Raw genomic sequence first — 27360 nt, forward strand, 5'->3', positions numbered from 1 at the left:
TGTTGCAGGGGATGCACCTATTTCTGTCTTCTCCTGCAACATGACATGGACCACAGCAAAATATACCAACCACAGACCGCCCTGCTATCACCCTCTCTGCTCCTGTGATCTGCAACTGAGTTTTGCTTAAAAACACCTCAAATCTGCTATTATTATTTCACAAGCCAATATTTAATTACATTCACCAATCTATAAATCGTCAATACCTAAGATTACTCTTATATGTGATATGCTGTGAGCCCTCCCTGAGTGTAGTTTTCCTCTTGAATCCTTTCATAGTTCTTACAGCAAGCATCTTTGGTAGCAAGTAAGTTCTTTTAGCCCTTGCAAGTTTTTATTTTCTTTTTTTTTCCTGAATAATTGTTTATACTGATATAAATTGTAAGTTAATAATTATTTTTTCCTCAGTCTTTTGAAGGTATTATTTCATTTCTTCTGATCCCTATCATTGTTCATAAATCCACCATCCCTCTAAGTCATGATCCTTTATGGGAATCTGTCTTTTCTGTCTGCTAGCTTTTAACATTTTCTCTTTTTATTCTGCTATTGTATAGTTTCACTACTGTGTCTACATGTGGGGTTGGTTGGTTTGTTTATTCTGCTCTGTACTTTTTCTGAGATTTTGAACTGAGGACTCCTGTGGACGTGGTTTGGCTGTGTCCCCACCCAGAGCTGATCTTGAACTGTAGCTCCCACAGTTCCCATGTGTTGTGGGAGGGAACCCAGTGGGAGGTAATTGAATCGTGGGGCTGCGTCTTTCCCATGCTATTCTCATGATAGTGAATAAGTCTTATGAGATCTGATGATTTTACAAAGGGGAGCTTCCCTGCACGAGCTCTCTTCTCTTGTTTGTGCCTTTTACCTTCTGCCGTGATGGTGGGGCCTCCCCAGCCACGTGGAACTGTGAGTTCATTAAACCTCTTCCTTTTGTAAATTGCCCAGTTTGGGGTATGTCTTTATTGGCAGGCATGAAAACAGACTAATAAACCCGTTTCTCTCTGAATCTGGAAAAATTAAATTACCAGCTTTTCATATAGTGCTGCTCTATTGTCTACTTCTGAAATTGTTACTTCACAGATACAGGACCTCTTTGCCTATCCTCCACCTCTGCCCTGCATGTGAGTGTGTATATAGATGTGGAGATACACACACTTCAAGTGCCCAAGAAGTCATCAATGGAAGGAGGAACCATTATTTTCATACGTCACTAAGAAGTAAAGGTGCCACAGACAAGGAGTGTAGTGGAAGACCCCTACGTAAGGTGAGGACCCCAGTGGGCTGCAACCTTGCTATAAGAAGAAGTGAGAAATAAACCCATTGTGAGGAAAAGGCAGCAAAAAAACCAAACCAAAACAAAGAAACAAACAAAAACCCCCCCAAAAAAACCCTGACAGTCTCTCCTGAGATTTTAACCTGTAAACTTTACCCATTCAGATTTACACTTTGAATTCAAATCTTAATTATAGATTTTAATTTTAAATGATCTTAGGTCAGTAATACTTCCAAGTGACTGGTGGGGCAAATGAAGATTCTCTTTGGAAGGTGTCGCCAATCTAGACCAAGAGTGGTTGTAAGTCACCTTCAGTTGTAAGGTGTGCTCCAATTTCAGATATATTAAAATGAGAACAAGGCATATAGAATCAGTGAAGTGTAGTGTACATGTGTGCATGCATGCACACATCCATATCTATCTACAGAAGTCAGTTTGTCTCTCTATGCAATATTCTATGTGAGTTCCTCAATATTATGTCCAAGTCACTAATTCTCTCTTTAACCCTGTTCTGCCTAAAATGCGTTCCTTTTATCACATATTTTCTTTGGCTATATTTTTAATTTCTTAGTTTTCCAATTGTTTATTTTAAAGAAACTTTTTTTTGTTATTTCTTATGTGCCTGTTTTATTTTTCTATAGTTTCTTGTGCTTTTAAAAGCACACTCTCCCTCCTTCACTGCTATTATCTCTTTAAACACCCTAAACATAATTATTTTAGTCGTAGACAGATTGTCCCCATGCAATTAATTTTGTCTGGAGTTATTTCATGTTCTGAGTATTGATTCTGTTGTTTATTGATCTGAGCACTGGAACACTCCTATGTTGTGGGAGAGGGGAGTGTTTGGCTTTCCTTTCCCCACACCATTTTTCTCCTTCCCTGTCCCTCCTTCTAGAGCAGCTTTGCTGTTGTCCCCAGTGACTCCCAGGGCTGCCAGTGCTGCACCAGGTACGACATGGCTCTCCTTTCCTCACGGCATCTCTCATTGCTTTCTCCTGTCATCTTCTCAGTGGGTCCCACAGACTCTTCTTTCTCTATGTCATTTTTCTCACTTAAAAAAAATTGTTCAACAAATAACTTTGAGCACTTACAAAGTACCAGACTCTGCCCCATCTTTGCCTCCTTCTTTCAATGATCCGTTTTATGGAACTTGATCGTATTCTATAATGTGCTGTTTATACTAGTTTTAATGAGTTCTGGTTTCATTTACAAGGAGGTGAGTGTCATGGTACATATTTATCTGAAGAATTCTTCCTGCTCCTCTGACCATAAATGGATGACTTTATGTTCCAGGAATCACTGGCCTTCGGTGATGCTACCATTCCTCACTTTCGTGTATCACTCTGCAATCTACAAATGTTTCTTATCCATCAACTCAGTTGACCAGTTGTGATATGAAATGGATGGGACAGATATTGGTCCTGTTTTACCAGGGTTGTGCCTGCAGCTCAGAGAGGTTAGATCTGCTCCGGGGCCACCAGCAAGTAAGAAGCAGAGCAGAACCACACCTGAAACCAAATCTCATGAGTTAGACACCTGAGCTAGATTCTTCAGATGGGCCTTAGAATATGTTCTGGGCAAGGGTCACATCTTATGTCCTGGTATCACTCATTGTACCTAGCACACTGCTGGGCATGGCATGTATTTACATCATCAAAACCCCATTGAGATACCATCTCATGCCAGTTGGAATGGCAATCATTAAAAAATCTGGAGACAACAGATGCTGGAGAAGATGTGGAGAAATAGAAACACTTTTACACTATTGGTGGGAGTATAAATTGGTTCAAACATTGTGGAAGACAGTGTGGCAATTCCTCAAGGATCTGGAAATAGAAATTCCATTTGACCCAGCAATCCCATTACTGGGTATATACCCAAAGGATTATAAATCATTCTATTATAAAGATATATGCACACGTATGCTCATCACAGTACTGTTTACAATAGCAGAGACTTGGAACCAACCCAAAGGTCCATCAAAGATAGACTGGATAAAGAAAATGTGGCACATACATACCATGGAATACTATGCAGCCATAAAAAGGATGAGTTCATGTCCTTTGTAGGGACATGGAAGAATCTGGAAACCATCATTCTCAGCAAACTGACACAAGAACAGAAAACCAAACACCACATGTTCTCACTTATAAGTGGGTGTTGAACAATGAGAATACATGGACACAGGCAGGGGGAACATCACACACCAGGGCCTGTCGGGGGGTGGAGGGGCTAGGGCAGGGCTAGCAGGGAGTGGGGGGGTTGGGGAGGGATAACATTAGGAGAAATACCAAATGTAGATGATGGGGGGATGGATGCAGCAAACCATCATGGCATGTTTATACCTATGTAACAATTCTGTATAATCTGCACATGTACCCCAGAACTTAAAGGATAATCAAAAAAGAAAATTAAAAAAATAAAGTAAATAAAATATTTGATGAAGGCTGTCTGGGAGAAAGCTGATTTTGTATATTTCATGCAGGGGCTGAGACTGAACTCATTCTGCTGGGACCCTGCCTGCTCTGCTGTCCCCCGAGGGCACAGCCCACAGGACCTACAGAAGGGTCTGCACCTGCAGGAGCGTGTGAGGGAGACCTTCTCTAACAAAGGACAATTTATGACCCAGCTGCAGTGATGGGAATTCAAGCCCACTCAACATGTTCACATTCAAAAAATCAGTAGGTATCGATTCGCATTACCGAGTTGACTGAAGGCAGAGGCAGTATTTATTTGGAGTTGTGTTCCTGATGTAATAATACTTAGATTACAATATTTTCTGTAATTACTTAGAAATGACAATGCATATTGGGTTAGTGATAAATCAGAGGCAATTTAAATAATGTCATCAGGAATGGAGGAGCATAAATTCTGTGGATTTCATCTCAGCCAATGGGCCATTGCTTTGAAGGATGAACAGTGTCTCTGACAGCCACTTTTGCCCAGGGGAGGTGGGGTGCTGAGGGCCCTGGCTCTGACCCTGGCCTATGACGGCCTGTCATCTCAGCCCGGCAGCTCTGGGTGCAGCCGTGCAGCTCTGGCAGGAACCTGCAGAACAGATCATGCCGAGGGTGCAGTGGAGGCAGGACTACAGGATGGGCGTGACCCCGGGCAGCAGCAGGTGAGAGAGGAGAGAACTCAGCCAGGTGGCCTGTGACTCAGGAAGGTGCAAGCACCTGAACCTCCCTGCTGGTGCCCAGGGTCCAAGTGTGCCTCCCCTCTGCTCCCTCCCTGCTGCAGCCTCTGGGTAATCTGCACACTTTTGCAGGGTCCTTGGAGCTGCCTCTTACAAGAGTTCAGTTTTTTCAAAAGCTGGTAGGGCACAGAGGTGCCCGGGGTAAGTTCTGGAGCACTATGGGTACCTTGCTCTTTAGGGCTGAGGTAATGCTGGCTGAGTGGTCTGCTTCCGGTTGCTGGAAGCTGGAAGCAGGGTATGGAAGGAGGCTGTGGTCATTGAGCCCCAATCATGTGACAGGCACTCCACTGGCTGCCCTCTTTGTGGTGTTAATTGAAATCATCTGCTCACAAGTAACAGAAACAGACATGGGTCCTTGGGTCAGCATAAAGGGGAAGTAGGAGGCAGTTATGGGGTTTGTGGAGGGTCCTGTGTAGCAAGGGCAGGAATGTGGATGGAACCTTAGGAAGGGATGGGATCAGAATCAGAAGTGATCAAAGTCTCTCTCCATCTTCCCGCTCTTCCTGCACACCAGGTTCTATTCCTCCTCCTACTGAGGCTGTGTTATCCCTGTTCCCCTGTGACTCCTATGGCTTCTGATACTACAGATATAAGTCCAGCCTCTGGGAGACAGGAACCTGCTCCTGGACTCAATTCCACATCCTTAGGGAAGGGTGAGGGGCCCACCCGGCTCTACTGGAGCGGTGTCAGGTACAAAATGGTGACCTTTCTCCTGTCAGTGTGGACCAGGTGCCAGCTAAGAGGGTTCCCGTCACTGTGTTATCCTGAGCCTGTAAGGTGGTTTCCTTATGGGTGTTACTGGCGAAGACCAGAGAGCTGATTGCCATGCCCAAGACGAGAGCAGTAATGCCCCAGCGAGGGTTAACTCATGGCCACTGGGTCCAGGGAGTGTGCTCTATCAGCCATGCTCTTCCTCTTCGTATTGTTGCTCTGTGTTCTCGTTGGAGAAAATGGCACAAGCAAAGAGCTACAGGCAGGCAGGCTGGCACAGCAGGAAGTGTTAGGAAGTGTGTGGATGGCATGCTGGTTGGGTAGGGAAGAAGCTTGGTCGTGCTGGTGGCACTATGAGAGTGAAGATGAAGGCGTACAGCATGGTAATAGGACGAGATGGGCAGAGGGAGCTGTGTGGGATGGGATGGGATAGCTGTGGAAAGGGGAATAAGATGGAAATGAAGACAAGGACCCACAGCAAGAACCCAGCACTCAATAATGAACAAGTGTGTTAGTCCATTCTCACACTGCTATGAAGAACTATCTGAGACTGGGTGATTTATGAAGACTGGAGGTTGTATTGACCCACAGTTCTGCAGGCTTAACAGGAAGCATGATTGGGAGGCCTCAGGAAACTTATAACAGTGGTGGAAGGCAAACGGGAAGCAAGGACCTTCTTCACAAAGTGGCAGGACAGGCAGAGGACACAAGGAGGGAAGTGCCACACACCTTTAAACCATTGGATCTCATGAGAACTCACTATCGCGGGAACAGCATGGGAACTCCACCCCTGTGATCCAAGCCCCTCCCACGAAGTCTCACCCCCAACATTAAGGATTACAATTCAGCATGAGATTTGCGTGGGGACACAGAGCCAAACCATATCAACAAATGGGAATTTATTTTATTTTTGCATCAAAGAGCCCAGATTGGCTTCCTTTGGCTGTCCCGCTGGCCAAGGCTCTGTGTGGCTTCCCTCATAAATGCTCCCAGAACTTGGAATTTTTACCCCAGATGGTTAAAGACCGAGTCTGCAAGACACGAATCATTCAGATGAGTGTTTTCCTCTTTTCTCCGTGGCTCTGAAGGGCTGAGAAGCATCTGGAGATCTCACAGAACTCTCAATTTCCTACCACAGCCCTGGCCTCCCCACTCAACGTGGTCCCCCTCCCAAAGGAGCAAAAAGCAGAAAGCTCAAGGACCCTCAGAATCAAGATAAATTTTCTAAGTAACTTGAGAATTTTTTTCCCTCCGGTGCTTGAATTTTCTAAGCTCTACTTGATATTTTTAAAATGTTAAAATGACTCTGATTTTGAATCAAACTCATTGGTCTTGCAAAGAAAATAACTGTGCTACAAATGGAGAATAAACAAGTTGGGAAGGGAGAAGGAGAAGATCCTCAGCTCTTTCTGGGACCCAGACCTCTCCACCCCATGCACACTCCCCGCTCAGGTGCATCTGGAGACCCAGGGTCAAATGACAGCTCTGCCTTTTGAGACTGATCTTTGGTGACTGACCTCACATTTCTGGGTCTTGGTTTTCTCAATAAAAATAAAAAAGAGAAATAAACAGGTCTACATGGAAGAATGGTTGGAACGAAATGGAATAACAGATGCAAAATAGCTGTGCACCTGACAGTCCTCTATAAATGTCCTCCCCTGATTCATGCCACTGATGATTCTAGTTGCCAGTCACTCTTCTCTCAACCTACTGTGTGCAAACCCCCTGAGCTTCATGCCAGAGGAGGGAACTGGATTGAAATAGTCTACATGCAAATTTTATAATAGTTTTATTTCAGGCCTGTTCTCCCAGAAACAAAATCACTATTCAGTACCTGGGACATTATAATACATTTTCATTAAAATAATACATTTTAATGAAAACTTAATTAATTTGAAATGATTGCTTTCTTGTAAGTAGAATGAAAAAAATCATTAAAAATTGGCAAATGGAAGAGAAAAATGTTTTTATGTAAGTACATAGGAGAGGCGTATTGAGGCCATGAACATTTCTAAAATAAGAGAACACAAAGCTTGTAAAGTTATTTTCTTAATTTGGAAGGCTGTTTCAACTTGTTTCCAAATGAAAATAAAAGAGTCAAGTTCTGCAGCTTGTGCAAATGTATGGGGAAATCAATGTAGCCTTTCTTCTTTTTTATTTTTTTGAGAGAGCGTCTCACTCTGTTGCTCAGGCTGGAGTGCAGTGGTGTAATCTCTGCTCAATGCAACCTCCGCCTCCCAGGTTCAAGCAGTGCCCCTGCCTCAGCCTCCCGAATAGCCGGGATTACACGCGTATGGCACCACAACCAGCTAATTTTTGTATTTTTAGTAGAGACAGGGTTTCATCATGTTGGCCAGGCTGGTCTTGGACTCCAGGCCTCAAGTGATCTACCTACCTTGCCCTCCCAAACTGCTGGGATTACAGGTGTGAGCTGCTGTGTTCAACCTTCTTCTTCTTTTTTCTTCTTTTCTTTCTTTCTTTCTTCTTTTTTAAAAAAAACAAAAAAAAAACAGGAAACCCCCTGTTTTCCAGTAAAATTGAACTACATGGGTTCATTGAGGGGTTCAAGTGTTTATTGTTTGGCTTAGTTTTGCAGAAAGACACAAAGCTCAGAACCAGAAGTGCAACTGAGCTACAACATCCAGTGAGACTGCCTCCCAGACACACCACTGCAACCAGTGAACTGCACTGTTTAGACTCTGCCTTCAGGGCCAGGGTGGGCTGATGAGACCGGCCTCTTGATGAGGTGAGAGGTGACCAAGGAGTGAGAGCGGCTGCGTTTGAGCCCTGCCTCTGCCGTCTGGAACTCTCTCATCTTGAGCAGGTCCAGCCGCAGTGTGGGCCTCAGATCTCCCATCCTGGAAACGAGAGAATTCAAATCCAGCTCTGACTCTGCAGCCCCTGCACTGCATGGCAACCACCAGGCTTGAAGAAGGAGTGAATGATGCTTGAAGGTCACCTCCTCTAAACCACACTCCTCTCCCATCACACCCTTGTTGTCCTTTAAATGGTTCCCATTCGTCTTTCTTCTCTTGAGCCCAGGGGTGTGCTGGTGAATGTTTAACAGCCACTCCATGAAAAAATAAAACGATATTGATGGGTGGCATTTGCTGATTTCTTTGCTGTAAACACCCCCACCTTGGGCCATTTCAAGCAGCCACAGCGATGCTGCTGAATGCTGATCCCGGAGGAGTCAGTGCAAGCTGGTTCCAGCACAGAGCTGTCTAGGTTGCTCCAGGATGGGGGCATTCGCTCCCTGCTGGCTAAATGTGAAATCGGATCAGATCGTTATCAGCTAATATTCACTGTGTGCTTATTGTGAGCCAGGCTGTCTGCTCAGAACTTTGCATAGGTTGTCTTGCTGAATCATCGATGCAGTCCTAGGATTCAATCCCTGGGCACAGATGGTTATGTAACCTGCCCAAGGCCTTGCAGCCACAAGGAGGAGGAGTTGAATGGGCCATGGCGCCTGAGTTCATAGCCCGTGCTTTTAGGCAATACGCTATCCTAGATTTCAGCCTCGCTGCTCTCTGCTCTCGAAAGCCTGCAGAAAAATGCCTTGAGAGATAGAGCAAGTCCATTTGCACATGGTTCCTTTATTTTGAGCTTACTTATCAAATCTGATGATCATCATAAATCTCTTTATTCCACCTGGCTTATTAATACACATATTGGTAAACTTACTTCAGTGATATTTATCTTTCCTCTAAGAACTCACAGATTTCTACCACTTAGTATGCTGTGTTTTGTTTTTGGGTAGGACTCATTAACAGGGTAGAGTGCAGAGATGTGGGTCTTATATAAAAAAGTGACTTTGTAATGGCTTTTTGTGTGTGATTAGGGAAAGAAACAGCCTTAGGTAAAGGGAGCTATTTGGAGCAGAGAGGTTTTTAATTAGGGCAATATTCCAGAGTTGAGTGACAGCATTTCTTGAATAACAGAAGCCTGGAGAGCTCTCCCTTGGAAGGGCACTGCTGTATACCAGCCGCCAAGCTGATTTTTCAGGGAATTAAGCCCTGCACCCAAACTGGCAGAGGAACGAGGCTTTTGTCCGACTGAGCATAGAACAAAATGGTTTGGAACACAAACAATTATCTGGAGAACCGGGGCTGCATGGATAGCCAAACTGGGCAATTTGTCCTCATCAGCAATACAATGTCCACCCAAGGTATGATTCTGTGGGCCGCTCCCCCTGGCCCCGGACAGACTGCCTCCAGGGGGATGCCAATATCGTGCCACTGCACCTGATTTTAAGCAAACTCAGAATATGAACATGTGGATTTGGAGAGGTGTAACTTGGGTGAAATCAGCTCTGCAGTGGAGAGCATGACCTAGCAGAAAGAGCTTTGTAATAAGTAATGGTTCTGTTGTTACATAAGAATGCCAGCTACTAATTATTAAAATATTCAGAAAAAATCCTGCCATTCAGAAATTGCGTTAGCTAATTCTCACACTACCAATAAAGACATACCTGAGACTGGATAATTCATCAAGAAAACATATAATGGGCTCTCAGTTCCACATGGCTGGGGAGGCCTTACAATCATGACAGAAGATGAAGAGCAAAGGCATGTCTTACATGGTGGCAGGCAAGAGAGAGCATGTGCAGGGGAACTCCCCATTATACCATCAGATCTGGTGAGACTTATTCATGATCACAAGAACAGCGCTGGAAAAACCTGCCCCCATGATTCAATTACCTCCCACCAGGTCCCTCCCACAATTTGTGGGGAGTTTTACAATTCAAGGTGAGATCTGGGTGAGGACACAGAGCCAAGCCATATTGGAAGTCATCAAATATTGGTGACTTTTCTTGTTATCTGCGGTTATGTAACAGAAAGCCCTGATCCACTGACATCAGGCAAGAACCACTTTGTAACGCTCATAGAATCTGTGGGTCAGAATCTGCGTGTGTCTCCTCTCCATGACCTTGGCACTGAGGGTCACTGAGAAGCGTGCTGTGACCAGCAAACTTCACTGGGGTCCAGTTCACCTTCATTCACCTGCCCCCTTTCCTGGATGTGCTTTGAAGTGGGTGCTGCTTTCTTTCTCTCTTTCTTTTTTTCCTTCTTTCTTCTTTNAAACCCGGGGTCTTTGCTCTCCATTCTCACTGTGCTTCGTGTCCCTCTGGGTGTCGTTTCTTTTTCTTTTCTTTTTGGACAGAGTCTCATTCTGTTGCCCAGGCTAGAATGCAGTGACATGATCTTGGCTCACTGCAACCTTAATCTCCTGGGTTCAAGTGATTCTCCTGCCTCAGCCTCCTTAGCAGCTGGGATTATAGGCATGTGCCACCATACCAAGCTAATTTATGTATTTTTTGTAGAGGTGGGGTTTTGCCATGTTGACTAGGCTGGTCTTGAACTCCGGACCTCAAATGATCCGCCTGCCTCAGCCTCTCAAAGTGTTGAGATTACAGGCACAAGCCACCACGCCTGGCCTGGGCACTTCTTTCAAACCAGGGTTGTGTGGCCTGAGGACAGGGAAGCCAGTGAAGAAGCAATGGCCATCCCTGAGAGTAGTCCTGGGTTCCCTTCCCATGGGCAGCAGCTCATTCTTGTTTGGGCCCAGAGCTCCTGCCTGTCCTGGGTCCTCCAGGTGCTGCCTGCCCAGGGCTGTCTAAGCTACCTCTTCAAGTCCACTTTTCTGGATTCTGGCCATGGTGCTGCTCCTGGGGGTGGGGAGCAGGGAGGAAGGAGTTAAAAGTTTCTGAAGTTCTAACTCCCACAATCCCACCCCAAGTCAGTAAAGGGCAGGCTCCACAGAAGATCAGGTGACACTGGAGGAAACCCCCAGCTTTGGTCAAGGGTCCCTTTGCCTGGCTTGTCCCTGTGGGTGGTCTGGTCTCTCTGGGGTCCCCGGGGTCCTCTGGACACTGAGGCAGGGGAGGGGGTAGAGATCCGAGACCCTCTTCCGCCTTAACATGCCCTTGGGGCAGATTTAAATTTCCATTTGAATACTTCTCTGTGCCTCGTCTCCTCCTTTGTGAGAGGGAAATCTTCACGCTCCCCACCTCAAAGGGTTGTTGCAGGCATCAAATGAGGTGTTTCATGGAGTGCTTAGAGCCCGCCCGGCGCAGAGGAGGGGTGCCTGAATGTGAGCACCCATGACCACTGGGGTCGTTACTTTGCTACTGTAGTTGGGGTTATGAAGTGCCCTGCCACAGGACACTGCCACCACGAATGAGGCCACTAGGGAGGCCACTGTCTCCTTCCTCCTCCTCCTGCTTTTCCCACGCCTTGGCTCCGATGTAGGCGTCTGTGGGCCCCTTCCTCTCTCCAGGCCTCTCTCCCCAGCTGGACTGTGGGGGTGGAAGATGAGTCCGCTGTCCTCTCACTGCGCTTCAGCCCTGTTGATCCTGGACTCTTGCCTTCCACTGGGTTGCCTCTCCTGGCACCCTTGGCCTTCGACCCTCCCCAGCAACCAGGGGGCTGCCCAAGCTGGGCTGGGTCTTCCTATCAAGTTCAAGGTGTTAACAGGATGCTCAGGGCCCATGGCCCTCATCACCCCCCACCAGCAACTATAGCCTTACTGCTATTTTAAATGATTTTTACTAAGCAACTCTAACTGGCTGCCCATAAAATAATGAAAGGAAAAGTATTCTCATTAAGGAGGAGTTTATTTGGATTGTAAACTCAAGTCTGCTAATTGTGGCCTAATGCCAGGAGCCCAGTGAAGGTATCTATTGTGGCTGATTGAGAGGCAGTGGAGGTGAATGTTCCCCCTGGCTCCAGCTGGGCACTAGGAGAGGGTGCTCTTAAGGCCACTGGGGCAGGGCTTTGGCATGGGATCATGAGGGGCAGTGTGTGCTCTCTCAGGAAGCAGCTCCTTTGTGAGGCTGGGAATGGCAGGGGTGCTAGGCTGGCCTGAACTGGGGCCTCCCCAGGGCCATCTCACTCTCATGCCCAAGGTGTGGGTTGCAGGCCCAGCCTGGGGAGCCTTGGCGACAACTCTCAGTGTGATGACTGATGAGCCCCATCCAGGTCCTCTCTTCTGGGAAGCAGGGCAGCATGGGAGCTTCTGCAGGCCTGTGGGGCCAGAGGCCAGGCGCAGGGCTCATGTAGAGAGTAAAAAGTTCCTCTTCAAAGTTTCCCTTCTTGTTGAAGAATAACAATACATGTTAGAAACAACAGTGTGTTTTAAAGACTAACTTTCTTCAAAGCCTTCTTGCTTTCTGCTAATAACTCTTCGTTAAGTCCTATCCTATGTAGCTGTTAGACATGCTCACAGGCACATCGTACATTCTATGTCCTTGTACTTTAACCAAGATATCTGTGCCGGACGTGCTCACAGGCATGTCCCAGCTCTCAGGCTATGCCCCTTCCTTATTTGGGAATGTTAGTACTTTTCTAAGTCCTTTTGCAAGCAACTTCTTTTCGTTTGTTCTCCATTGCCTTTACCTATTTAGAAAAGTTTTGAGTTGTTAGCCAATCAGGTTCAGTTTAGATTGTGAGGTCTGGCTCCAACCAATGGAGACTGGACACAGCAGTAAGGACCCAGTGGGTAAGGAATAAACATGTCTGCCATTCCTTTGTTCATTGTACTTTTGTGGCAAGATAGCTAAAGGAAGCACCCTTTCTGCAGAAAGTAAAATTGCTTTGCTGAGAAAACTTTTTGTCTGAATGCTAAGTTTTCCTTGCAGTGCTTAGGAATAAGCATTCTGTCTCTAACAGCTCAGTTCTCCACACTTCAGCTGTGCCAGCCCCCCCTGAGCTTTGTTCCTTCGTCTGCAAATTCAAATAAAAATATTGATCTTATGGGGCCCTTGTGTGGGTTAAGGGACAAGTCCAATGCCTGGCAAACAGTAGGCACTTAATAACTGGTCCTTTCATGACGGGTAGTGGCAGTTCCCAGTCCTTCATTCAGGAGGTGGCTGCAGAGCCTGCCTTAGCAGCCAGACGGGACTCCAGGTCTTGTTCCAGTGGAGGCTGAGGACAGGAAATGGGCAACAGGTGAATGGTCATCATAATTTCATGTCATTGTAGGGACGGAAGTGAGTCAGGGGACAGAGGGCTATTTTGAGGGATTGGAGAGAGAACTGTAAGGAGATAGCCCTGAATCTGAGACCCCAAAGAGGTATGGCTGTTACCGTCCTGTCCCTCTGCTTGGGTCATCCCAAGAGAGAGCCTGGGGTGAGGCCCTCGCTGTGTTCTGGCTCTCTGGCTTCTCCCGTGTGGCAGCTGAACTCTGCCTGGTATCTGTGACAGGTCTTAGGAAGGAGAGAGTTTTCTTCCTGTCTTCCAGGAGGGGGATCAGATCTTTGCCTTGTGGGATTCTGGGCAGAGGAATTTTCCCGCCCCTCAGTCAATGGTAGATGTCCTCTGTCCCTCCCCTTCCCCGAGTCAGGGGGTTCTTATCTTGTTCTTGAGAATGGGAGCAGTGCTTTTGATTCTCATGTGCAGTGGCCTGGGGAGGTGACTGCATTTTGTGCTTATCCTCTCCAGCTGTCAGTCACTGGGCTGCACCATCCAGGTGGTGCCCCTTGGCCCCGCCCTTCTTGCTGGCACACATGGGGGACAGCTTATGACTGAGGGCAGGTACCACCTGCAATTGGAGTGATCCCCAGTTCTGAAGGGATCCTGCAGGCCACATGCAGCCTTTGGTGGATTTCTTCTCATCCCATCTTAGGGTGGCCACAGCTTCCTCCCAGGCGCTGCCAAAGGTGGGACAGTTGATTTTTGTTTTCTAGAATTGTCATAGTGGAAAAGACTTGACATCTTTTCATCCCTTTGAGAGCTGTGGAGGCTTTGTTGATGCTCCAAGATGTCATGCAGTTTTGTAAGCGTTTGTTGTGAGTTCTCAAAAATGGAGTTTATTCGTTGGGAAGTGTATTCTACATACATATCTTAGTTCTACTTTGTCATTCATGTTCTTCAAATGTCCTCTGTCTTTGCCGATTTTATTTTTCTGCTTGTTCTCTCAGTTACTAAGACAAGTATCAACATACCCCAATTGATGGTGGGTTTGTTTATTTCCTGCTGTAGTTCTATCAATTTTTGTTTTAAATGTTTTGAGCATCTGTTACTAGGTGCACATAAATTTATATTTTTAAAATCTTCTTGATGTACTGAAAACTTTATTACAAGGTGTTCCTTTTTATACCCCCAAAATCTATTTTATCAACTATCAACATAGCTCCACAGCTAAAAGAGAAAACAACTTTGGTAGGTGTTTACATTTCATATACGTGTGTACACGTGTGTGTGTGTGGTGTGTGTGTTTGTGTTTTCCCTTTACCTTTGTCAAAATGTTATAGATGTGTCTTTCATCAACAGCATATAGTTGAGTCTTGATTTTTTTTAAATGCAGCAGTCTTCATATTTCACTGGAGAGATTAGTGCTTATGCATTTGATGTAATGACTTGATGTCATGAGTGATCATTTGGGTTTAAATATACTAAGTATTTCCTATTTGTCTCAATTTTCCCTTTTTTTGTTTTCTCTTTCTCTCCTATATTGCATTTTATGGGTTATATATTTTATTATTTACCACCATTAACTTGAAAGTTTTAGACCATTTGAACATTCTTTTAGTGGTTGCCCTGCATATTGCAAGAAGCATTCTTGACTTATTAAAGTTAAGTATTTTGTTATTTTACCCTTGTTCTGGACAATTAAGGGTTTAAAAACACATAAGTTTCATTTGTCACCTTCCCTCTTGTATGGCATTGCCATTGTATATTTTAATTCTCTCTGTATTTTAAGTGCAATGAGGCATTATTATGCACACACACACAAACACACACACACTCACTCTCTTTGTTCCTTATTTATTTTTCATCTCTTACCTTTCACCTGGGGTCATTTTTGTTCTGCCTCTAGAACAGTCTTTAGTATTTCCATTAGTGTGATCTATTGGTGATAAATTCTCATTTTTTTGTTTGTATAAAAATTCTCTTTATTTAACCTTAATTTTAAAAGAATATTTTCACTGGATGTAACATCCTTGGCCACCACTTATTTCCTTTTCAGCACATGATATCATTCATTGTGTTTTAGTTTTTATTGCTGCTGTTGAAAAGTGGCTATGATTTTAATAGTTGTTCTTTGAAGGTAATGTGCCTTTTTATCTAATTTAAAAGTATTCTCTTGGTTTATGGTTGTCAGCAGTTTTGCTCTAATATAGCTTAGTTGGGATTTACTTTTATTTATTTATTTGTTTGTTTTTTGATAGGGGGCTATAAGATTTGTTGCTTCTGTGCTTGAAGTCTTTCATCAACTTCAAAAGTTTCTCAGCCATTATCTTTTCAGATTTTCTTTCTTACCTGCCTAGTTTCCCAGATCTTTCTGGGACTGTAATTACAAGGATCTTGAGCCTTTTCCTTATGTTCCTTTTATTTCAAACTCATTCTTCCATGTTTTCCATCATGTCGTAGCTCTATTTTTTTTTTATTCCAGACATTTTATTTTGACTTTCTGTTTCATTAATTTTCATTTCAGCTATGTCTAATCTGCTTTTAAATCCATCCACTTAATTTTGTTTTGGTAATTTGATTTTTCAGTATTAGAATTTCCATTTTAAAAAAGGAATTTTCATTTATGTACTGAAATTTCTAATTTTTCCTTTATCTCCTTGAATATGATAAACATAACTATTTAGAAGTATGTGTTGATGACTCCAATATCTAGAGTCCCCGTGTTTACTTCTATTGTCTGTTTCTGCTGGTTTTGTTCATACTGTCTTGACTCCTTGAAATTGTGCCTGTAGTTGTCTTTTAAAAGTTGTTTAGAGGAATAAATTAAGGCTTAGAATGATATTATCTTCTTTCAGAGGTGACTTACATTTCTTTTCATTGCTTTTTAGCGCTTGAGTTCTGAATCACCTCAACTCAACCCCAGGTGTTGAGCTGATAAGATGTCACTTCCATTTCCTGAGAGGCTCTGTCTGTTCTAGTTCCTCACCATTCCTCACATTCAGCCCTTTGGTATCTCAGCTAAAACCAGGGGCCTCACCGGGGTCCTCCCTGTTGTTGGCACCCCACATAGCTGTGAAAGCGCTGCTGTCTTTTGGCCTCTCTATTGATCCTCGTGGGATCAGCGAGGTGACCCCAGGAGGGCTCCTCTTTTCCTGCCATTCTGGCCTGTAAATTTTTCACTATCTTTTTAGTTCTGTAACAATTTTTAAGAAGACATTTTTACCCAGATATTCTAATCGTGTTCAGTTGGAGAACTGTTCATAATTGTCTAGTCTGTCCTTACCAGAAGAGGAAATACTGACTTAACTTGTACCTTCATTTTGAACTATTTAAACTATTGCCACTGGCCAGAACTTCCAGCATCCTGCTTCCCCATGTCCCGGGCTCCACATCCCCTAAGCTGTAAGATCTGCTTGGACCGACCCATCCTCTCCCACTCAGGTGTCAGCAGGAAGAAGGGAGGGATGAGGGGACGGTGGCACACTGTCCCTTCCCCTCCACTCCGCTCCCCACCTCCAGCCTATGTCTTGGCTTATGACAACAACATAGAAGTCTACTGAGGACCAAATGGGGTCTCCCGCAGTTCGTGCACTGGGGACACAGGAGTTTCCTGGAGAGGAGCCTCTGCCCTCGTGGGATCTTGTCTTGTAGTGGGGAGACGGAAAGTAAACATTCACACAAACCAATACTGAACTTCTGATCGTGGCAGATGCTGCCATGACAACGAAATCAAGCAACGTGGCTGGGTGGGAAGACACGCAAGGACAGGAGAGGCTTCTAAGCAGAATAAGGAGCCAGGTGGGCAAAAGTCTGAGGGCAGAGCATGCTCGGTTAGAGCATGGCAGGGCAAGGCTCTTCCCCTGGAACAAACGCAGCACGCAGAGGGGCTGAAGGAACGTGGGCATCTGGTGTTCGGAGAGAGACGGGCACAGCGGTGGCAGGATGCTGGGACAGGAAGGCGTGAGAGCTGCCTGGACACTGTGCTGTGGGCACTTTATTCTCCCTGGATATGAAGCCTGTGGAATATTTCCAGGGGGAAATGAACTGGAGAGGGCCCGTGTGAAAGGAGAGAAACCAACCCTCTTTTTAGGGAAGCAACTTTCTGAGTCTGGTCTGCTGACCCCAGGGGTCCCCAGGATATTTTTCAAGTGCCTGTGTGCTCAAAAATAAATAATATCACTTAGGTATAGTGCCTTATACTTTATCCCTGGGACATGGGGAAGCAGGATCCTGGAAGTTCTGGTCAGTGGCCATAGTTTAAATAGTTCAAAATAAGGTGTAATACCTTAGTGGTATTATTTAAGGTATTTTCCTTCTTTGCGGTGCCATAGTGGCCCTGATGTATGGTAGCGATGGTGGACACTGTGGGTGCCCCAGAACAAATGGTGGTGGTGACTCCACACTCCCACTAGTCGACATTGTGTTCTGCACCTGCCGACATTCACAGGAAGACGGAAGGGTCAGTTTCACTCAGGAGCGCCCTGATAGAAGCAGTTGCTTTTATTAACTGTTAATTTTATTTGGGCTCAACATTTGAGTGCACGTTGTTCGGATATTCCATGCTACCACATAGGAAGTGCCCACAGGGCTGGGGGAAAGGGAAGCTGGGTGAGTCCAGGGGAAGGGCTGGCTGGGACCATGTCAGGGCCCAGACTCTTGAGCTGCCCATGCAATGCCCAGTGCTGCATGTATGAGGGGAGGGAGAGAGAGTGAGAGAGAGAGAGAGAGATAGAGAGAGATAGTAAGAGAGAGAAAGAGAGAAGAGAGAGAGGCATTAGAAGGGGGAGGAGGATGGGAGGAGAGAGGGAGCTGAAGATAGGTGAGCGGTGGGCCATACCTAGTGGAGGACAGAACACAGAATGAACAGAATACGGGAAGTGACGGAATAAGATGTGATGAGTGGATTGCAGATATTGTTTTCTTTCATTTTTAGAGATTGGGTCTCTATGTTCCCCAGGCCAGTCGCAAACTCCTGGGCTCAAGCAGTCCTCCCGCCTAAGCCTCCCAAAGTGCTGAGATCACAGGCATGAGCCCCGCCCTGAATTGCAGATATTAGCACAGAGGAGGGGCATAGCACCTGTCAGCCGGGGAGTCAAAGCAGGTTCCCCAAGGAGGCGAGTTTGCGGTTGAGGGCCGAGGTTTATCTCAGAATCTGCCTGGTGGAATGAGGCATAGATAAAAGAGGAAACAAATATCCCAGGTCAGGGGACAGCTGGTGCCCAGATGGGCCAGGGCCAGTCTGGCCTTTGGAGGTTGTGGGTGCTCCTGGCGGCCCCACGTTCCCCTCCCCCATCACGGAGCATCATTCATCGGAAGCTTTAAATGGCAAAACTGTTCAAAAAGGTCTTGAGTATTTTATTTAACTCAATTTTAAGAAACCCTGTTGCACCATTGGGGTCCTTATACATCTGATGTGGAAAATGGGGCTCAAAGGCAACCCGGGGTTTGTGGCAAGTGGACCTGGATCCAGGAGACCCGGAACGCTCCCACAGCCTCCTCCTCCAGGCCAGCTGTCAGATGGCGGCAGTTTGATTGGAAACAGAACAGCCAGCACTTTCAGAAGTGCTAGCTGGTGGTTATTTTGGGGACATTGGGATGTAGCTGGGATTTAGGTGTCCAAAATATCTCCTAAGAGATGGAGCCTGGCCTGAAGCTCTGATCCTGGGATTTCAGCCTTGCAGGAGGCTCCCAGCATCCTCAGGCAGGGCGGACCCCACCCCAAGGGCCCTCTCTGGGTGAAGGCTTCCAGCTCCCGGCCTGGAGTCTGTAGATTAAGGTATTAATCACAGCACAGTCTGGCGGTACCTTTCAGCTCCTCCAAATAAGTGTGGTGTGATTCTATTTTGCAGACAAAGTCCCTGGGAATCCAGCCAGTAGGTGAGGAGGGGCCGTGGGACAAAGGCTGACAGCATCACTTTTGTATCTAGAATGTATCCCAGGAACAAGGAAAAAAGACCTTTCAGCCCCAGGACCCTGCAGCTCCTGAAAGCTCTCACCTCCTCGCCCAGCAGGGTCTGCACGCTGGAGGGAAGCAGCTCTCTTTCAAACCCAAGTCTCTACCCGTGGCCTGGGTGGTTGGAAATGGTGACTTAATCTCTCTGAGCCTCATCGGGCATGGGGAAGGTGAACTGGGAAGCTGCAAAGGCTGGTGCTCACCCCTTTTCCACTGCCCTGGACCAGGACTCCACCACCCAAAGTCTCTTCCCAAGCAGATTCATAAAGTACACAGAGATAGAAACATTTCCAAAACCCTTGTCTGGCCCGACAGCCTGTGGGTGTGATCTCACTTGATGCTTTTGACAGCTGGGTCTGGCAGACATGGTTGTTACCGACACCCTGAAGACAAGCAAGCAGGGCATAGGGTGGGTGCCCTTGCCCACAGTAGGGGTCCGGAGCACGGTTCACACCCAGGGCTCGGGCTCATGGCCCCCTAGAGGCAGGTGGCAAGTGTGCCGGGAGAGGGCGGGCTGTCTTCTTCTCCTGTACCTGCTGGGACCCCGCCCGCGTGTGTGTGCAGCCTGGGCAGATTGGATTGGATAGGAGATTTTGAGGGGATCGCTAGGCTCAGGTTGCATAGCAGGTGCTGAGAGACCTGGAGGATCGTCTGCATTCAAAGCTCTGCTCTTCAGCCATTTATTTTAAGGCTACTGGGTGCAAGAGAGAAATGTCTTACTAGGGAAGGGTGAATGTTGGTGCAGTCAATAGAATAATAGCCCCCAAAACTTCCCCGTCCTGATCCCTATCACCTGTGGGCATGTGAGGTTACACAGTGTTACAGGGAGTTGAGGTTGCAGGTGGAATTGGGTTACTAATCAGTCGGCCCTGAGTAGGAGGTTCTCCTGGATTATCTGTGAGTCCAATGTCATCACCAAGCATTCCCACAGGAGAGAGGGGTGAGAGAGACTAAACCTGCTGGGTGCTGGTTTTGAAAATGGAAGGGGCCCCCAGGCAAGGAGGGCTGCAGCCTCTGGAAGCAAGAAAGCCACATCAGAACCAATTCTCCCTGAAGCCTTCATAAGGATGCAGCTCTGCTCTGCCCACACCTTGATTTTGGCCCAGGGAGACCCCCTCAGACTTCCGACCTCCAGAGTGCTGGGTCGGAATATGCTCAGACTCACATAGTCACTGTGAGTCTGTCACTGCAGCAGGTGGCGGGCACCAGGAGCCAGGCTGCCGTGTGGCGGGCGTGGGTGCATGGCGCTGTCAGCACTCACAGGCTTGCCGGGAAGCTGCCCTATGCTGGTCCCAGCCCAGCAGGCTCCCAGTGAGTGTCCCATCTTATCTTCCTACTTATTCGATAACATTAAACAACTGTTCATGGGGAGGAACTTTTCACCTACAGTGACTTTTAAGAGGACTGGGATGACCAGGGGCACCAGGTGACAAGAATGTTTGGAAACATTTTCTGATTTCCTTACATTCCCTCCCTAATCGAAACCAAGCTAACACACACACTCACATGCACCCTGCATCAGTCCAGTTTCACACTGCTCTAATGAGCTACCCAAGACTGGGTGGTTTATAAAGGAAAGAGCTTTAATTGACTCACAGTTCCGCATGGCTGGGGAAGCCTCCGGAAATTTACAGTCACGGTGGAAGGCAAAGGGGAAGCCAGGCACGTCTTTCATGGCAGCAAGACGGAGAGCGTGAGGGGTGACTGCCAAACACTTTTAAACCATCAGATCTTGTGAGAACTCCCGCATTATCACGGGAGCAGCAAGTGGGAAGTCTGCCTGTCCCACCAAGCCCCTCCCCTGACACAGGGGGATTACCCTTTGAGATGAGATTTGGGTGGGACCACAGAGCGAAACCATCTCACACCCCAGACATACAACACAATGCACATACGGTGTCCACGCCTTAAGCACACACTCATATGCACAGACACAGCCTGAGTGTGAGGCTGGTTGTGACCCGGCAGAGGCCTTTCCAAGGGCACTTAGGCTGGCACAGTGCATTGCACTATGTGGGCTGCCAGTCCTGGGAGTGAAGGTGCTGAGGTGGGCTATGGACCGCCATCCTCAAGTGCAGACTCCAGAGCAAGCTTCCGCTGGGACAGGCCCACAGCCGCACTCCTCTGCATGGTCTTGACCTGGGTCCCTGCATGGGTGCCCTGCAGCAGCCATGGGGTCCCTCCCTGAGTGCTCTGGGCCAGTCACAGCTTCAGCAGCCAGCATGCAATGCTGGGTCCTCACTGCTGCTCCCAACCCTCTGCTCAGGCTGAGTGCCGAGGGGGAGCTTCTGGGAGGTGGGTGGTGGCTTGTTGGGTGCAGTTACTCTGGGCTTCTGGCTCTGAGGATTCCATGTCGTCAACCCTCCGGTTCTGTTTTCAGAGCCCAAAGATGTGCTGCAGAGCCAGAGACGCTGGGAGAGGCAGCGTGGAGGAGACCACCGGAGCCAGGTGGGGGATGGCAACTGATCTGGAGGCAGTGCAGGCATCGTTCAGGTGAATGAGGTGGGTCCAGGGCACCTTGGCACTGGCTGGGCATGCAGGGGCCTCCACACATCTCCCCATGGGGTCCCCTCTGCTCTGGTGGTCCTCAGTTTCCACCACCAGAAGGAGGTTCTTGCTCAGAAGTACTGGGTGCAGGAGGAGAGCAGTGCTCAGCGATGCCAGGTCAGTGATGGGAAGGATGGACAAGGCTGTGGCTGGGGGCTTCTGCTGGGTGTTGGCCCTCTGTGCTCTCTGTGTGTTCTCAGCCTTGGTGGCCAGGAGCAGATGTGGTTTGGGGAAGGGACAAGGACAGACTCTAATCTATCCACCTGGAGAAGGGACTCCCAGCACATCACTAAAAAGTGCTCTGGGGCCCGGCGCAGTGGCCCATGCCTGTAATCCCAGCACTTTGGGAGGCCGATGTGGGCAGATCAGGAGGTAAAGAGATAGAGAGCATCCTGGCCGACATAGTGAAACCCCATCTCTACTAAAAATACAAAAATTAGCCAGGCATGGTGGTTAATTTTTGTATTTTGGCACTGGCTGTAATTACAATGTGCTTGTAATCCCAGCTACTTGGCAGGCTGAGGCAGGAGAATCACAAGAACCTGGGAGGCGGAGGTTGCAGTGAGCTGAGATCAGGCCGTTGCGCTCCAACCTAGGGGATAGAGCGATACTCCATCTCAAAAAAAAAAAAAAAAAAGGCGCTGGGGTTGAGAGACCTCTCAGTGTCTTCCCACCACCCTTAGGATGAAGGAAAACACCCTTCATCTTAAAGTCTCGGCCCTGAGACCCTGCAGGGTGTAGCTTCAACCCCACTCTGGCCTCCGACCCACCCCAGCCTGCGTGATCTGCCCTCAAGCGGCAGCAGCCTTCCCTGTGCCGGTCCCAGTCCCTCCCACCATGGGGCCTCTGCATCTGCTGTGGTTTTGCCGAATAACCTTCGTCTGTCAGCTCCTCCTGGGTCCACCCAAGCATCGCTGCCTCAGGTGTGCCTGCCTCTCCTTACCCCACTTGGCCCATCCCCATGTCCTTCCCAGCACCCCTGCCTCGGTCATGACTTGACATGGGTTTGCCCAGTGATCTGACTGGCATCCAGTTCCCCTGCTGGACTGTGGAGTTACCTGAGGACAGGGACCTGGCTTGCTCATTAGCTTGACCCTTGCATCTCTGGGCGGAGGGCAGGGACGGCGCATGGCGTTGCAGAGTGCCCCAGGGGTGCCGCCTACTCTCAGTGCTCCATGTGAAGTGACCCACACGTCTTCAGAACAACCTTGGGCAGGCGTTGTTACTATCTTCATTCTACAGAGGGGAAACTGAGGCACAGTGAGGCCAGCCAGTATGTCTAAGGCCACACAGAGACATGTCACAGCTGGACTTCAAAGTCTGGGTGAGCTGGGGCACTTTCCATACAGGAGCCTCCAGCCACGCATAGCTAGCAGAGATTAAATTAGTGAAGATGAAATAACATGCAGTTTCTCAGGTGTGTGAGCCGCCTTTCGGGTGCTTGGTATTCACGTGTGGCTCTGTCTGCCATATTGGGTAGACCTGGCTCATTTCCACCATCGCAGGAGGTTCTGCGGCGGCGTCACCTCTAGAGTTTGCGTCTACGGCTGGATGTGGGCAGCCCCCAAGTATTTCCCAGTGGAATGGGGAAACAGGGCTCCCAAGCACCTCATCCTGCTCTCTTCTCATGCCCTATAAGGGGCTCACCGGCCTCTCTGGAGCTCCTGGACTTGGGAGTGACCCCCTCACTTCAATATTCCCAGGCTTTCTTGCTCTCTATCCTGTAAACTGCTGGCTTTGACAGCACCTGTTTCTAGCCTTGTCTTACCTTCCATGTCACAGAGACAAACCTTTGTGTTTTTGTTTTGTACAGGGCTAGAGAGGCTTTGCAGACCACATTTGGGCTTTGACTCTTCTCTCTCCCCCTTCTTCTCTCTCTCCCCCCCTCTTTCTCATTTTCCATCATCTTCTCTTTCCAATCCTGTAAAGATGCGAACACCACTCTTAGCTCACGGGCTGTGTCTGGTGGGTGGGCCATAGTTTGCCAGTCTCAGCTCTAGAGTCCGAAGGTTTGATAAGTGCCTTGCTCCTCTCTGGACATCACTGGAGTTTTCCTCCACCTGTCCCACCTGTTCTGTCTGGGGAGCTCCTTCCTGATTTGAGCTGGATTCAGGGTCCTGTGCCTCCCCCAGGCATAGCTCTGGGAGGGCTCTGGAGCTCAGGAAGCACTGCCTCTGAGCAGTGCCTGGGCATTCTCCCCTCCCTGCAATTCTGGGGCTTGGATGTTATTTTTTGTGTATGCAAGTGATGCATCAGCCCACTCAGTCACTGTTGTCTTTATTGCCTGTGATTTTGGCTGAGAATGTTGTGTTTCTCTCAGAGTCAATAGCACATCGTCTCTGGCAGTCAGGATCAATGTGACCCAAAGAACACTTCGGCGGGGGCGGGGGTGAGGGCCGATCCCATCCTCACATCCCCTGTCCTGCAGGGGAGCTCTGGGGGCCTGTTTGCTCTGCTAAGATGGTTCATTTTCCTGTGGCTGAGGCTGCCTGCCTGGCTGGGCCCTTGTTGCTGTGGCCCTGCTGTGTTATTGACTCTGTGTTCTGCTTCTTGGCCCTGTTTCATCCCCACCAAAGGAGCCATAATGCACAAACACCTGCAAACGGCCATGAGGCCTGTGTGCTTGGCACTCCAAGATGCGCCTGGAACACAGGCCGGTTCTGCACTCTGTGGAGAGCTTCTTCTTGTGTGTGTCTTTGGCTGTCATTTGCCAGCAGATCTCAGTAACTGTCTGCCCCACAGACTCTGCCTGTGGCCACCACCCTTGCATCCAGGCCCTCCTCCTCCAGCTGACTTCGCTGCCACCTCCCATGGGGTGAACTGAGAGAAGGTGTCAGAACTGAGATATCTTGCCTTGCAGGTGATGCTGGCCACCCGGAGTAGCAGGCAGGGCACCTCGTGAGATGCCAAGGCTGAAAGTGTGGAATGTGTAGGTGGACAGGAAGACAGGTGGACAGGCAGACAGGAGGACAGGTGTAGAGGCAGACAGAGGGGCAGGAGGAGAGGCGGACAGGAGGACAAGTAAACAGGAGGACAGGTGGTCAGGAGGACAGGCGGACAGGCAGACTAGGATGACAGGAGGACAGGAAGACAGGTAAACAGGAGGACAGGCAGACAGGACAAGTGGACAGGAGGACAGACAGACAGAAGGGCAGGAGAACAGGTAGCCAGGTGGACAGGCAGACAGGAGGACAGGTGGACAGGAGGATAGGAGGACAGGTAAACAGGAGGACAGGTAAGTAGGACAGGCAGACAGGACAGGTGGACAGGAGGACAGGTGGACAGGAGGACAGGCAGGCAGAAGGGCAGGAGAACAGGTGGACAGGAGGACAGGTGGACAGGAGGACAGGTGGACAGGAGGATAGGCAGACAGGACAGGTGGACAGGAGGACAGACAGACAGGTGGACAGGTGGACAGGAGGAAAGGTGAACAGGAGGATAGGAGGACAGGCAGACAGGAGGATAGGTGGACAGGCAGACTAGGCAGACAGGTGGACAGGAGGACAGGTGGACAGGCAGACAGGACAGGTGGACAGGTGGACAGGAGGACAGGAGGACAGGTGGACAGGCAGACAGGACAGGTGGACAGGCAGACAGGACAGGTGGACAGGTGGATGTGGGACAGGTGGACAGGAGGACAGGTAAACAGGAGGACAGGCAGACAGGACAGGTGGACAGGAGGACAGTCAGAAGGGCAGGAGAACAGGTAGACAGGTGGACAGGAGGACAGTCAGAAGGGCAGGAGAACAGGTAGACAGGTAGACAGGAGGACAGATGGACAGGTGGACAGGCAGACAGGAGGACAGGTGGATAGGCAGACAGGACAGGTGGACAGGAGGACAGGTGGACAGGTGGAGAGGCAGACAGGACAGGTGGACAGGCAGACAGGACAGGTGGACAGGTGGACGGGAGAGAGGCGGACAGGCGGACAGGTGGACAGGAGGACAGGTAAACAGGAGGACAGGTGGACAGGTGGACAGGCACACAGAAGGGCAGGAGGACAGGTGGACCGGCAGACAGGACAGGTAGGCAGGAGGACAGGTGGACAGGTGGACAGGCAGACTAGGAGGACAGGTGGAGAGGTGGACAGGTAGACAGGCACACAGAAGGGCAGGAGGACAGGTGGACAGGCAGACAGGGCAAGTGAACAGGAGGACAGGAGGACAGGTGGACAGGCAGACAGGACAGGAGGACAGGCAGACAGGTGGACAGGTGGACAGGCAGACTAGGAGGACAGAGTGGACCGGTGGACAGGTAAAAAGGCACATAGAAGGGCAGGAGGACAGGTGGACAGGCAGACAGGACAGGTGAACAGGAGGACAGGTGGACAGGTGGACAGGAGGACAGGTGGACAGGCAGACAGCACAGGTAGACAGAAGGACAGGTGGACAGGCAGACTAGGAGGACAGGAGGACAGGTGGACAGGTGGACAGGCAGACAGGACAGGAGGACAGGCAGACAGGTGGACAGGTGGACAGGCAGACTAGGAGGACAGGAGGACAGGTGGACAGGCAGACAGGACAGGTAGACAGGAGGACAGGTGGACAGGTGGACAGGCAGACTAGGAGGACAGGAGGACAGGTGGACAGGAGGACAGGCAGACAGGACAGGAGGACAGGAGGACAGGCAGACAGGTGGACACGTGGACAGGCAGACTAGGAGGACAGGTGGACAGGCAGACAGGACAGGTAGACAGGAGGACAGGTGGACAGCTGGACAGGCAGGCTAGGAGGACAGGTGGACAGGTGGACAGGCAGACAGGACAGGAGGACAGGAGGACAGGCAGACAGGTGGACAGGTGGACAGGCAGACTAGGAGGACAGGAGGACAGGCAGACAGGCAGATAGGACAGGTGGACAGGTGGATAGGTGGACAGGCAGACAGGACAGGGGGACAGGACGACAGACAGACAGGAGGACAGGTGGACAGGTAGACATGCAGACAGGCAGGGTCAGGGTTGCAGCTCAGTTCTTGTCTCACTAACTGACCCTCAGCCAAGGCAAACCCTTCCAAGCCTCCTTTGTGAAATGGAGATAATTAGAGCACCAACGACAGTCAATTCATGGGATACAGGGCCTTCCTGCCCTCCACTTTCCCATCTGTTCTGTCTCTGGCATCCCACCTGACGCTCTGCCGCTGTGGATGCTGCCCAGCCTAGTCCAGTACACACCAGGCATGGACTGTGCTCCCTGAGGGGTGCTGGGAGGTTCTCCACAGCTGGGACACAATCCCTGCCAACACGGAGCTCACAGTCCCGTGTGCCTGTAGAGGGACTGTCAGCCTCAGCCTGACTTCTCTAGAAAGTGGATCCCAAGGCAGAGACCCGTGTGCTGTGTGTTGTGAGAGGGTCCAGCCCCAGTGGGTGGGAGTGAGGGGCACTCGGGGAAGCAGAGAGGGAGGGAGAGCCAGAGAGATGCACATGTGTGACCTCTCCAGCCTCTCCTGCTTCCGCTGGGGGCCTGCCATGGAGAAGCCATCTAACCATGTCCCAGGCCAGACCCAGGGAAGGCAGGGGTGGGGTGAGGGCAAGGGAATTCATCCCTTGGCTCATTTGCTCTTTGGTTAAGCTCTGGGTGGCGTTCCTCGGCATCATCTGTTGGGAAGCCATTCATTCATTCATTCATTCATCCACCCACTGACCCACCTGCTCATCAGATATTCAGGGACACACTCTATCAGCCTAAATTCTGACCCGGGGGTACAAGAAGAACTAGAGCGTATGCTGTCCTTGCAGCAGGGGCTCCCACATGTCCCTACCTGCACTAGCCAC

At 49.0% G+C, this 27360-nt stretch overlaps 1 long non-coding RNA gene across 2 annotated transcripts; it reads left to right on the forward strand.

The window, feature by feature from the left end:
* Positions 1–1080: 1080 nt before the first annotated feature.
* On the forward strand, positions 1081–21545 carry LOC108286799. Of its 2 annotated transcripts, none has more exons than XR_001818073.2 (5): positions 1081–1261; positions 2166–2218; positions 2564–2754; positions 3756–3951; positions 21424–21545. It is a non-coding gene; the product is annotated as an uncharacterized LOC108286799 (long non-coding RNA). The 2 variants fall into 2 exon arrangements; XR_001818074.2 differs by having other exon boundaries at positions 2564–2726.
* Positions 21546–27360: the final 5815 nt, after the last annotated feature.

The sequence above is a fragment of the Cebus imitator genome, unplaced genomic scaffold (genome assembly GCF_001604975.1).
Source record: "Cebus imitator isolate Cc_AM_T3 unplaced genomic scaffold, Cebus_imitator-1.0 Scaffold329, whole genome shotgun sequence".
In the NCBI taxonomy this organism is placed as follows: Eukaryota; Metazoa; Chordata; class Mammalia; order Primates; family Cebidae; genus Cebus; species Cebus imitator.